This window comes from Schistocerca americana, chromosome 6 (genome assembly GCF_021461395.2).
Source record: "Schistocerca americana isolate TAMUIC-IGC-003095 chromosome 6, iqSchAmer2.1, whole genome shotgun sequence".
Lineage (NCBI taxonomy): Eukaryota > Metazoa > Arthropoda > Insecta > Orthoptera > Acrididae > Schistocerca > Schistocerca americana.
The window spans coordinates 542217788-542231146 of record NC_060124.1 but is presented as its reverse complement, the minus strand read 5'-3'; positions in this window follow the sequence as shown (position 1 = coordinate 542231146).

Here is a 13359-nt window from a genome sequence, read left to right as displayed (position 1 = left end):
CTCCTGTGAGTCCAGTTTTAGATTCCGATGCTACACTTCAGGTTTACTGTATCCCTTGAACCTTCTTATTGACGATGAAATACAGAAATTGCATCCAAATTTAATACAAAAGGCACAATGCCGACTTAAGTACAAGAGGACTGACACTCTAACTGTCGATGATTTGAACCTCTCCTGTGAGTCCAGTTTTAGATTCCAATGCTTCAATTCAGGTTTACTGTATCCCTTGGACCTTCTTATTGAGGATGAAACACAGAAATTGCATCCTAATTTAATACAAAAGGCACAATGCCGACAAAGTACAAGAGGACTGACACTCTAACTTTCGATGATTTGTACCTCTCCTGTGAGTCCAGTTTTAGATTGCGATGCTTCATTTCAGGTTTACTGTATCCCTTGGAACTTCTTAATGACGATGGAACACAGAAATTGCATCCGAATTTAATACAAAAGGCACAATGCCAACGTAAGTACAAGAGGACTGACATTCTAAATTTCTATGATATGAACAACTCCTGTGAGTCCAGTTTAAGATTCCGTTGCTTCACCTCAGGTTTACTGTATCCCTTGGACCTTCTTATTGGCGATGAAACACAGAAATTGCATCCGAATTTAATACAAAAGGCACAATGCCGACTTAAGTACAAGCGGACTGACACTCTAACTCTCTATGATTTGAAACTCTCCTGGGAGTCCAGTTTTAGATTCCGATGCTTCACTTCAGGTTTACTGTATCCCTTGGACTTTCCTATCGTCGATGAAACACAGAAATTGCATCCGAATTTAATACAAAAGACACAATGCCGACTTAAGTACAAGAGGACTGACACTCTAACTTTCTATGATTTGAACCTTACCTGTGAGTCCAGTTTTAGATTCCGATGCTTCACATCAGGTTAACTGTATCTCTCGGACCTTCTTATTGCTGATGAAACACAGAAATTACATCCGAATTCAATACAAAATGCATAATACCGACTTAAGTACAAGAGGACTGACACTCTAACTCTCTATGATTTGAACTTCTCCTGTGAGTCCAGTTCTAGATTCGGATGCTTCACTTCAGGTTTACTGTATCCCTTGGACCTTCTTATTGACGATGAAACACAGAAATTGCAACCGAATGTAATACAAAAGGCACAATACCGACTTAAGTACAAGAGGACTGACACTCTAACTCTCTATGATTTGAACCTGTCCTGTGAGTCCTGTTTTAGATTCCGATGCTTCATTTCAGGTTTACTGTATCCCTTAGACCTTCTAATTCACGATGAAACACAGCAATTGCAACCGAATTTAATACAAAAGGCACAATGCCGACTTAAGTACAAGAGGACTGACACACTAACTTTCGATGATTTGAACCTCTCCTGTGAGTCCAGTTTTAGATTCCGATGCTTCAATTCAGGTTTACTGTATCCCTTGGACCTTCTTATTGAGGATGAAACACAGAAATTGCATCCGAATTTAATACAAAAGGCACAATGCCGATAAAGTACAAGAGGACTGACACTCTAACTTTCGATGATTTGAACCTCTCCTGTGAGTCCAGTTTTAGATTCCGATGCTTCATTTCAGGTTCACTGTATCTCTTGGACCTTCTTATGGATGATGAAACACAGAAATTACATCCGAATTCAATACAAAATGCATAATACCGACTTAAGTACAAGAGGACTGACACTCTAACTCTCTATGATTTGAACTTCTCCTGTGAGTCCAGTTCTAGATTCGGATGCTTCACTTCAGGTTTACTGTATCCCTTGGACCTTCTTATTGACGATGAAACACAGAAATTGCATCCGAATTTAATACAAAAGGCACAATCCCGACAAAGTACAAGAGGACTGACACTCTAACTTTCGATGATTTGAACCTCTCCTGTGAGTCCAGTTTTAGATTCCGATGCTTCGTTTCAGGTTTACTGTATCCCTTGGAACTTCTTATTGACGATGGAACACAGAAATTGCATCCGAATTTAATACAAAAGGCACAATGCCAACGTAAGTACAAGAGGACTGACACTCTAACTCTCTATGATTTGAACCTCTCCTGTGAGTCCAGTTCTGGATTCCGATGCTTCACTTCAGGTTTACTGTATCCCTTGGACCTTCTTATTGACGATGAAACACAGAAATTGCATCCGAATTTAATACAAAAGGCACAATGCCGACTTAAGTACAAGAGGACTGACACTCTAAATCTCTACGATTTGAACCTCTCCTGTGAGTCCAGTTTTAGATTGCGATGCTTCACATCAGGTTTACTGTATCTCTTGGACCTTCTTATCGATAATGAAACACAGAAATTACATCCGAATTCAATACAAAAGGCATAATACCGACATAAGTACAAGAGGACTGACACTCTAACTCTCTATGATTTGAACCTCCCCTGTGAGTCCAGTTTTAGATTCCGATGCTTCACTTCAGGTTTACTGTATCCCTTGGACCTTCTTATTGACGGTGAAACACAGAAATTGCATCCGAATTTAATACAAATGGCACAATGCCGACTTAAGTACAAGAGGACTGAACCTCTAACTCTCTATGATTCGAACCTCTCCTGTGGGTCCAGTTTTAGATTCCGATGCTACACTTCAGGTTTACTGTAACCCTTGAACCTTCTTATTGACGATGAAATACAGAAATTGCATCCAAATTTAATACAAAAGGAACAATGCCGACTTAAGTACAAGAGGACTGACACTCTAACTTTCGATGATTTGAACCTCTCCTGCGAGTCCAGTTTTAGATTCCGATGCTTCAATTCAGGTTTACTGTATCCCATGGACCTTCTTATTGAGGATGAAACACAGACATTGCATCCGAATTTAATACAAAAGGCACAATGCCGACAAAGTACAAGAGGACTGACACTCTAACTTTTGATGATTTGAACCTCTCCTGTGAGCCCAGTTTTAGGTTCCGATGCTTCATTTCAGGTTTACTGTATCTCTTGGACCTTCTTATCGATGATGAAACACAGAAATTACATCCGTATTCAATACAAAAGGCATAATACCGACATAAGTACAAGACTACTGACACTCTAATTCTCTATGATTTGAACCTCCCCTGTGAGTCCAGTTTTAGATTCCGAAGTTTCACTTCAGGTTTACTGTATCCCTTGGACCTTCGTATTGACGATGAAACACAGTAATTGCATCCAAATTTAATACAAAAGGCACAATACCGACTTAAGTACAAGAGGACTGACACTCTAACTTTCGATGATTTGAACCTCTCCTGTGAGACCAGTTTTAAATTCTGATGCTTCAATTCAGGTTTACTGTATCCCTTGGACCTTCTTATTGAGGATGAAACACAGAAATTGCATCCGAATGTAATACAAAAGGCACAATGCCGACAAAGTACAAGAGGACTGACACTCTAACTTTCTATGATTTGAACCACTCCTGTGAGTCCAGTTTAAGATTCCGATACTTCACTTTAGGTTTGCTGTACCCCTTGGACCTTCTTACTGACGTTGACACACAGAAATTGCATCCAAATTTTATACAAAGGGCACAATGCCGACTTAAGTACAAGAGGACTGACACACTAAATCTCTACGATTTGAACCTCTCCTGTAGGTCTAGTTTTAGATTGCGATGCTTCACATCAGGTTTACTGTATCTCTTGGACCTTCTTATCGATGATGAAACACAGAAATTGCATCCGAATTTAATACAAAAGGCACAATACCGACTTAAGTACAAGAGGACTGACACTCTAACTCTCTATGATTTGAACCTCTCCTGTGAGTCCAGTTTTAGATTCCAATGCTTCATTACAGGTTTACTCTATCCCTTAGACCTTCTAATTCACGATGAAACACAGAAATTGCAACCGAATTTAATACAAAAGGCACAATGCCGACTTAAGTACAATAGGACTGACACTCTAACTTTCTATGATTTGAACCTCTCCTGTGAGTCCAGTTTTAGATTTCGATGCTTCACTTCAGGTTTACTGTATCCCTTGGACCTTCTTATTGACGATGAAACACAGAAATTGCATCCGAATTTAATACAAATGGCACAACGCCGACTTAAGTACAAAAGGACTGAACCTCTAACTCACTATGATTCGAACCTCTCCTGTGAGTCCAGTTTTAGATTCCGATGCTACACTTCAGGTTTACTGTATCCCTTGAACCTTCTTATTGACGATGAAATACAGAAATTGCATCCAAATTTAAATCAAAAGGCACAATGCCGACTTAAGTACAAGAGGACTGACACTCTAACTTTCGATGATTTGAACCTCTCCTGTGAGTCCAGTTTTAGATTCCGATGCTTCAATTCAGGTTTTTTGTATCCCTTGGACCTTCTTATTGAATATGAAACACAGAAATTGCATCCGAATTTAATACAAAAGGCACAATACCGACTTAAGTACAAGAGGACTGACACTCTAGCTTTCGATGATTTGAACCTCTCCTGTGAGTCCCGTTTTAGATTCCGATGCTTCAATTCAGGTTTACTGTATGCCTTGGACCTTCTTATTGACGATGAAACACAGAAATTGCAACCAAATTTAATACAAAAGGCACAATACCGACTTAAGTACAAGAGGACTGACACTCTAACTCTCTGTGATTTGAACCTGTCCTGTGAGTCCAGTTTTAGATTCCGATGCTTCATTTCAGGTTTACTGTACCCCTTAGACCTTCTTATTCACGATGAAACACAGAAATTGCAACCGAATTTAATACAAAAGGCACAATGCCGACTTAAGTACAAGAGGACTGACACTCTAACTTTCGATGATTTGAACCTCACCTGTGAGTCCAGTTATAGGATCCGATGCTTCACTTCAGGTTTACTGTATCCCTTGGACATTCTTATTGACGATGAAACACAGAAATTGCATCCGAATTTAATACAAATGGCACAATGCCGACTTAAGTACAAGAGGACTCAACCTCTAACTCTCTATGATTAGAAACCCTCCTGTGAGTCCAGTTTTTGATTCCGATGCTACTCTTCAGGTTTACTGTATCCCTTGAACCTTCTTATTGACGATGAAATACAGAAATTGCATCCAAATTTAATACAAAAGGCACAATGCCGACTTAAGTACAAGAGGACTGACACTCTAACTTTCGATGATTTGAACCTCTCCTGTGAGACCAGTTTTAGATTCCGATGCTTCAATTCAGGTTTACTGTATCCCTTGGACCTTCTTATTGAGGATGAAACACAGAAATTGCATCCGAATTTAATACAAAAGGCACAATGCCGACAAAGTTCAAGAAGACTGACACTCTAAATTTCTATGATTTGAACCACTCCTGTGAGTCCAGTTTAAGATTCCGATGCTTCACTTCAGGTTTACTGTATCCCTTGGACCTTCTTATTGACGATGAAACACAGAAATTGCATTCGAATTTAATACAAAAGGCACAATGCCGACTTAAGTACAAGCGGACTGACACTCTAACATTCTATGATTTGAAACTCTCCTGGGAGTCCAGTTTTAGATTCCGATGCTTCACTTCAGGTTTACTGTATCTCTTGGACTTTCTTATCGTCGATGAAACACAGAAATTGCATCCGAATTTAATACAAAAGGCACAATGCCGACTTAAGTACAAGAGGACTGACACTCTAACTTTCTACGATTTGAACCTCCCCTGTGAGTCCAGTTTTAGATTCCGATGCTTCACTTCAGGTTTACTGTATCCCTTGGACATTCTTATCGTCGATAAAACACAGAAATTGAATCCGAATTTAATACAAAAGGCACAATGCCTACTTAAGTACAAGAGGACTGACACTCTAACTTTCTATGATTTGAAACTCTCCTGTGAGTCCAGTTTTAGATTCCGATGCTTCATTTCAGGTTTACTGTATCCCTTAGACCTCCTTATTCACGAAGAAACACAGAAATTGCATCCGAATTTAATTCAAAAGCACAATGCCGACTTAAGTACAAGAGGTCTGACACTCTAACTTTCTATGATTTTAACCTCTCCTGTGAGTCCAGTTTTAGATTCCGATGCTTCACTTCAGGTTTACTGTATCCCTTCGACCTTCTTATTGACGATGAAACACAGAAATTGCATCCGAATTTAATACAAAAGGCACAATGCCGACTTAAGTACAAGAGGACTGACACTCTAACTTTCTATGATTTGAACCTCCCCTGTGAGTCCACTTTTAGATTTCGATGCTTCACTTCAGGTTTACTGTATCCCTTGGACATTCTTATCGTCGATGAAACCCAGAAATTGCATCCGAATTTAATACAAAAGGCACAATGCCTACATAAGTACAAGAGGACTGACACTCTAACTTTCTATGATTTGAAACTCTCCTGTGTGTCCAGTTTTAGATTCCGATGCTTCATTTCAGGTTTACTGTATCCCTTAGACCTCCTCATTCACGAAGAAACAAAGAAATTGCATCCGAATTTAATTCAAAAGCACAATGCCGACTTAAGTACAAGAGGTCTGACACTCTAACTTTCTATGATTTTAACCTCTCCTGTGAGTCCAGTTTTAGATTCCGATGCTTCACTTCAGGTTTACTGTATCCCTTCGACCTTCTTATTGCGGATGAAACACAGAAATTGCATCCGAATTTAATACAAAAGGCACAATGCCGACTTAAGTACAAGAGGACTGACACTCTAACTTTCGATGATTTGAACCTCTCCTGTGAGACCAGTTATAGGTTCCGATGCTTCACTTCAGGTTTACTGTATCCCTTGGACGTTCTTATTGACGGTGAAACACAGAAATTGCATCCGAATTTAATACGAATGGCACAATGCCGACTTAAGTACAAGAGGACTCAACCTCTAACTCTCTATGATTAGAACCTCTCCTGTGAGTCCAGTTTTAGATTCCGATGCTACTCTTCAGGTTTACTGTATCCCTTGAACCTTCTTATTGACGATGAAATACAGAAATTGCATCCAAATTTAATACAAAAGGCACAATGCCGACTTAAGTACAAGAGGACTGACACTCTAACTTTCGATGATTTGAACCTCTCCTGTGAGTCCAGTTTTAGATTCTGATGCTTCAATTCAGGTTTACTGTATCCCTTGGACCTTCTTATTGAGGATGAAACACAGAAATTGCATCCGAATTTAATACAAAAGGCACAATGCCGATAAAGTACAAGAGGACTCACACTCTAACTTTCGATGATTTGAACCTCTCCTGTGAGTCCAGTTTTAGATTCCGATGCTTCATTTCAGGTTCACTGTATCTCTTGGACCTTCTTATGGATGATGAAACACAGAAATTACATCCGAATTCAATACAAAAGGCATAATACCGACATGTGTACAAGAGGACTGACACTCTAACTCCCTATGATTTGAACCTCCCCTGCGAGTCCAGTTTTAGATTCCGATGCTTCACTTCAGGTTTACTGTATCCCTTGGACCTTCTTATTGACGATGAAACACAGAAATTGCATCCGAATTTAATACAAAAGGCACAATCCCGACAAAGTACAAGAGGACTGACACTCTAACTTTCGATGATTTGAACCTCTCCTGTGAGTCCAGTTTTAGATTCCGATGCTTCGTTTCAGGTTTACTGTATCCCTTGGAACTTCTTATTGACGATGGAACACAGAAATTGCATCCGAATTTAATACAAAAGGCACAATGCCAACGTAAGTACAAGAGGACTGACACTCTAACTCTCTATGATTTGAACCTCTCCTGTGAGTCCAGTTCTGGATTCCGATGCTTCTCTTCAGGTTTACTGTATCCCTTGGACCTTCTTATTGACGATGAAACACAGAAATTGCATCCGAATTTAATACAAAAGGCACAATGCCGACTTAAGTACAAGAGGACTGACACTCTAAATCTCTACGATTTGAACCTCTCCTGTGAGTCCAGTTTTAGATTGCGATGCTTCACATCAGGTTTAATGTATCTCTTGGACCTTCTTATCGATAATGAAACACAGAAATTACATCCGAATTCAATACAAAAGGCATAATACCGACATAAGTACAAGAGGACTGACACTCTAACTCTCTATGATTTGAACCTCCCCTGTGAGTCCAGTTTTAGATTCCGATGCTTCACTTCAGGTTTACTGTATCCCTTGGACCTTCTTATTGACGATGAAACACAGAAATTGCATCCGAATTTAATACAAATGGCACAATGCCGACTTAAGTACAAGAGGACTGAACCTCTAACTCTCTATGATTCGAACCTCTCCTGTGGGTCCAGTTTTAGATTCCGATGCTACACTTCAGGTTTACTGTATCCCTTGAACCTTCTTATTGACGATGAAATACAGAAATTGCATCCAAATTTAATACAAAAGGAACAATGCCGACTTAAGTACAAGAGGACTGACACTCTAACTTTCGATGATTTGAACCTCTCCTGCGAGTCCAGTTTTAGATTCCGATGCTTCAATTCAGGTTTACTGTATCCCATGGACCTTCTTATTGAGGATGAAACACAGACATTGCATCCGAATTTAATACAAAAGGCACAATGCCGACAAAGTACAAGAGGACTGACACTCTAACTTTTGATGATTTGAACCTCTCCTGTGAGCCCAGTTTTAGGTTCCGATGCTTCATTTCAGGTTTACTGTATCTCTTGGACCTTCTTATCGATGATGAAACACAGAAATTACATCCGTATTCAATACAAAAGGCATAATACCGACATAAGTACAAGAGGACTGACACTCTAATTCTCTATGATTTGAACCTCCCCTGTGAGTCCAGTTTTAGATTCCGATGTTTCACTTCAGGTTTACTGTATCCCTTGGACCTTCGTATTGACGATGAAACACAGTAATTGCATCCAAATTTAATACAAAAGGCACAATACCGACTTAAGTACAAGAGGACTGACACTCTAACTTTCGATGATTTGAACCTCTCCTGTGAGACCAGTTTTAAATTCTGATGCTTCAATTCAGGTTTACTGTATCCCTTGGACCTTCTTATTGAGGATGAAACACAGAAATTGCATCCGAATGTAATACAAAAGGCACAATGCCGACAAAGTACAAGAGGACTGACACTCTAACTTTCTATGATTTGAACCAGTCCTGTGAGTCCAGTTTAAGATTCCGATACTTCACTTTAGGTTTGCTGTACCCCTTGGACCTTCTTACTGACGTTGACACACAGAAATTGCATCCAAATTTTATACAAAGGGCACAATGCCGACTTAAGTACAAGAGGACAGACACTCTAACTTTCTATGATTTGAACCTCTCCTGTGAGTCCAGTTATAGATTCCGATGCTTCACATCTGGTTAACTGTATCTCTCGGTCCTTCTTATTGATGATGAAACACAGAAATTACATCCGAATTCAATACAAAAGGCACAATACCGACTTAAGTACAAGAGGACTGACACTCTAACTCTCTATGATTTGAACCTCTCCTGTGAGTCCAGTTCTAGATTCCGATACTTCACTTCAGGTTTACTGTATCCCTTGGACCTTCTTATTGACGATGAAACACAGAAATTGCATCCGAATGTAATACAAAAGGCACAATGCCGACTTAAGTACAAGAGGACTGACACACTAAATCTCTACGATTTGAACCTCTCCTGTAGGTCTAGTTTTAGATTGCGATGCTTCACATCAGGTTTACTGTATCTCTTGGACCTTCTTATCGATGATGAAACACAGAAATTACATCCGAATTTAATACAAAAGGCACAATACCGACTTAAGTACAAGAGGACTGACACTCTAACTCTCTATGATTTGAACCTCTCCTGTGAGTCCAGTTTTAGATTCCAATGCTTCATTACAGGTTTACTCTATCCCTTAGACCTTCTAATTCACGATGAAACACAGAAATTGCAACCGAATTTAATACAAAAGGCACAATGCCGACTTAAGTACAATAGGACTGACACTCTAACTTTCTATGATTTGAACCTCTCCTGTGAGTCCAGTTTTAGATTTCGATGCTTCACTTCAGGTTTACTGTATCCCTTGGACCTTCTTATTGACGATGAAACACAGAAATTGCATCCGAATTTAATACAAATGGCACAATGCCGACTTAAGTACAAAAGGACTGAACCTCTAACTCACTATGATTCGAACCTCTCCTGTGAGTCCAGTTTTAGATTCCGATGCTACACTTCAGGTTTACTGTATCCCTTGAACCTTCTTATTGACGATGAAATACAGAAATTGCATCCAAATTTAAATCAAAAGGCACAATGCCGACTTAAGTACAAGAGGACTGACACTCTAACTTTCGATGATTTGAACCTCTCCTGTGAGTCCAGTTTTAGATTCCGATGCTTCAATTCAGGTTTTTTGTATCCCTTGGACCTTCTTATTGAATATGAAACACAGAAATTGCATCCGAATTTAATACAAAAGGCACAATGCCGAGAAAGTACAAGAGGACTGACTCTCTAACATTCGATGATTTGAACCTCTCCTGTGAGTCCAGTTTTAGATTCCGATGCATCATTTCAGGTTTACTGTATCTCTTGGACCTTCTTATCGATGATGAAACACAGAAATTACATCCGAATTCAATACAAAAGGCATAATACCGACATGAGTACAAGAGGACTAACACTCTAACTCTCTATGATTTGAACCTCCCCTGTGAGTCCAGTTTTAGATTCCGATGCTTCACTTCAGGTTTACTGTATCCCTTGGACCTTCTTATTGACGATGAAACACAGAAATTGCATCCAAATTTAATACAAAAGGCACAATACCGACTTAAGTACAAGAGGACTGACACTCTAGCTTTCGATGATTTGAACCTCTCCTGTGAGTCCCGTTTTAGATTCCGATGCTTCAATTCAGGTTTACTGTATGCCTTGGACCTTCTTATTGACGATGAAACACAGAAATTGCAACCAAATTTAATACAAAAGGCACAATACCGACTTAAGTACAAGAGGACTGACACTCTAACTCTCTATGATTTGAACCTGTCCTGTGAGTCCAGTTTTAGATTCCGATGCTTCATTTCAGGTTTACTGTACCCCTTAGACCTTCTTATTCACGATGAAACATAGAAATTGCAACCGAATTTAATACAAAAGGCACAATGCCGACTTAAGTACAAGAGGACTGACACTCTAACTTTCGATGATTTGAACCTCACCTGTGAGTCCAGTTATAGGATCCGATGCTTCACTTCAGGTTTACTGTATCCCTTGGACATTCTTATTGACGATGAAACACAGAAATTGCATCCGAATTTAATACAAATGGTACAATGCCGACTTAAGTACAAGAGGACTCAACCTCTAACTCTCTATGATTAGAACCTCTCCTGTGAGTCCAGTTTTTGATTCCGATGCTACTCTTCAGGTTTACTGTATCCCTTGAACCTTCTTATTGACGATGAAATACAGAAATTGCATCCAAATTTAATACAAAAGGCACAATGCCGACTTAAGTACAAGAGGACTGACACTCTAACTTTCGATGATTTGAACCTCTCCTGTGAGACCAGTTTTAGATTCCGATGCTTCAATTCAGGTTTACTGTATCCCTTGGACCTTCTTATTGAGGATGAAACACAGAAATTGCATCCGAATTTAATACAAAAGGCACAATGCCGACAAAGTTCAAGAAGACTGACACTCTAAATTTCTATGATTTGAACCACTCCTGTGAGTCCAGTTTAAGATTCCGATGCTTCACTTCAGGTTTACTGTATCCCTTGGACCTTCTTATTGACGATGAAACACAGAAATTGCATTCGAATTTAATACAAAAGGCACAATGCCGACTTAAGTACAAGCGGACTGACACTCTAACATTCTATGATTTGAAACTCTCCTGGGAGTCCAGTTTTAGATTCCGATGCTTCACTTCAGGTTTACTGTATCCCTTGGACTTTCTTATCGTCGATGAAACACAGAAATTGCATCCGAATTTAATACAAAAGGCACAATGCCGACTTAAGTACAAGAGGACTGACACTCTAACTTTCTACGATTTGAACCTCCCCTGTGAGTCCAGTTTTAGATTCCGATGCTTCACTTCAGGTTTACTGTATCCCTTGGACATTCTTATCGTCGATAAAACACAGAAATTGAATCCCAATTTAATACAAAAGGCACAATGCCTACTTAAGTACAAGAGGACTGACACTCTAACTTTCTATGATTTGGAACTCTCCTGTGAGTCCAGTTTTAGATTCCGATGCTTCATTTCAGGTTTACTGTATCCCTTAGACCTCCTTATTCACGAAGAAACACAGAAATTGCATCCGAATTTAATTCAAAAGCACAATGCCGACTTAAGTACAAGAGGCCTGACACTCAAACTTTCTATGATTTTAACCTCTCCTGTGAGTCCAGTTTTAGATTCCGATGCTTCACTTCAGGTTTACTGTATCCCTTCGACCTTCTTATTGACGATGAAACACAGAAATTGCATCCGAATTTAATACAAAAGGCACAATGCCGACTTAAGTACAAGAGGACTGACACTCTAACTTTCTATGATTTGAACCTCCCCTGTGAGTCCACTTTTAGATTTCGATGCTTCACTTCAGGTTTACTGTATCCCTTGGACATTCTTATCGTCGATGAAACACAGAAATTGCATCCGAATTTAATACAAAAGGCACAATGCCTACTTAAGTACAAGAGGACTGACACTCTAACTTTCTATGATTTGAAACTCTCCTGTGTGTCCAGTTTTAGATTCCGATGCTTCATTTCAGGTTTACAGTATCCCTTAGACCTCCTCATTCACGAAGAAACAAAGAAATTGCATCCGAATTTAATTCAAAAGCACAATGCCGACTTAAGTACAAGAGGTCTGACACTCTAACTTTCTATGATTTTAACCTCTCCTGTGAGTCCAGTTTTACATTCCGATGCTTCACTTCAGGTTTACTGTATCCCTTCGACCTTCTTATTGCGGATGAAACACAGAAATTGCATCCGAATTTAATACAAAAGGCACAATGCCGACTTAAGTACAAGAGGACTTACACTCTAACTCTCTATGATTTGAAACTGTCCTGTGTGTCCAGTTTTAGATTCCGATGTTTCATTTCAGGTTTACTGTATCCCTTAGACCTTCTTATTCACGATGAAACACAGAAATTGCAACCGAATTTAATACAAAAGGCACAATGCCGACTTAAGTACAAGAGGACTGACACTCTAACTTTCGATGATTTGAACCTCTCCTGTGAGACCAGTTATAGGTTCCGATGCTTCACTTCAGGTTTACTGTATCCCTTGGACGTTCTTATAGACGGTGAAACACAGAAATTGCATCCGAATTTAATACGAATGGCACAATGCCGACTTAAGTACAAGAGGACTCAACCTCTAACTCTCTATGATTAGAACCTCTCCTGTGAGTCCAGTTTTAGATTCCGATGCTACTCT